We start from the raw sequence: 1,641 nt of genomic DNA on the forward strand, positions 1-1,641 counted from the left end.
GTGAGCATGAACAGAGTCCGGATGACCGGATAATTAACCAATCAAAAGTCTGGACATGAATGTGCATGGACATGAACGCTTCCGACACCAGGGCCGAAGGGTATACTACCAAGAGCAGCCTACGGTACAATACAACGGTGTGCTTGAATTTGCCAACATATACGAAGATGGTTGAATTGACCCAAGTTGAGGAATCGGAAGCTTTTATATATGCACTCTAAATTTTCTAAATGTCAAATATCACAGTCAAAATGGAAACAAAATGGCGCGGGGAATTGGCCAATTGGCAACGTCGTGGTGAGAATCGTGACAAAATTGCTCAATTGCGCATCATGCCAAGAGGTCCCAAGCTCACTGGCATCGAAATGGACCAAATTTTGGCCTGGAAGCACGAGAAGATTTCCATTCGTGAGATTGAACGTCGACACAAACCACCAGAGAAATTAGTGCGTTCATACCTGATAGTCCCCCGACTCGAACTGCACGAATAAGTGGTCAGGAAGGCGCCTGAATTTGTCGAAGCGTGACTTATGTCGCATTTACCGCAACATAATCGTCTTGAAATCAGCGCAAAGCGCTAAGACAGTATCGGTGCGGTTGACTGTCCGCACTGTGCTCACGTGCTGAAATCGAGCAAGTTCATCATATACGCAAAAATGAAGCCAGTGCCGTACCTAAAGCCGCATCACACGAAGACTCGTTATGCATAAGCTGCATAGTGTATGGCGAAGATAATTTTTGGCGCCAAATTGTCTTCTCGGGCAAAAATGAAGTTCATCTTGGACGGACCGCATGGATACCACATGTACTGGCGTGGCGTCCATGGAGTCGAAAAGGTGTTCTCGAAGCGAAACAGCATTATGGCATGGTGCGCTATGAGCCTGTGCGGGAATTCAGATATCGCATTTCTCGAAGGACGGCAAAGCTTGGAGATGTATTGCAAGACGCTAGAGACGTATCTATTCCTGTTTTTGGGCGATGTGCAAAAGTGTCTCGAAAACCAGATTGCTGCGTTCCAACAAGACTATGCACCTATCCACGCTTCCAATGAGACGAAGAAGTTTCTTGAAGACTCGGGCGTCTTTTCCATGGACTGGCCTAGCTAGAGCCCCAAATTCAACGTTATTGCGAACGTTTGGGGTATTTTAGCCCTCTATATTTACAGAGAGACTGGGCGATAATTCGACAATTTGTCTGAGGTGAAGCGGCAAATTGCTTAGCCGTAGAGAATGCTAGGTATTGACTACTTTAAGTCGCATGTCGATAGCATAGCTACGTGTTTGGCTCAAGTTGTTTTGAAAATGGCAGTATTATCGACTTCAGCGCAGCGCGCATGTAAATATTCCCCGACATATATTCCGGAATTTTTAGTTTCATTGACTTAATTTATATTTGTAGTTACACCACACTGCAAACCCTCTTTAGGACGTAAGCATGGTCAGATCAAAGCAATTATCAGCACTTCTCGGCAAAATTGATATGCCCAAATCCTTTTTTAATTTACGTTTAACATGACATATTTAGGGCTCGTCTGGAAGCCAAAAAATAACACGATATATCTCAAGATTATGAGAAGCATAGTGATATGTCGAATATCGATATAATCCTGCGTTTGGAAGCCAATTGTGGGACAAAAAACAT

The sequence above is a fragment of the Aphanomyces invadans genome, assembly GCF_000520115.1.
Source record: "Aphanomyces invadans strain NJM9701 unplaced genomic scaffold supercont1.12, whole genome shotgun sequence".
NCBI classification, from domain to species: domain Eukaryota; phylum Oomycota; class Saprolegniomycetes; order Saprolegniales; family Verrucalvaceae; genus Aphanomyces; species Aphanomyces invadans.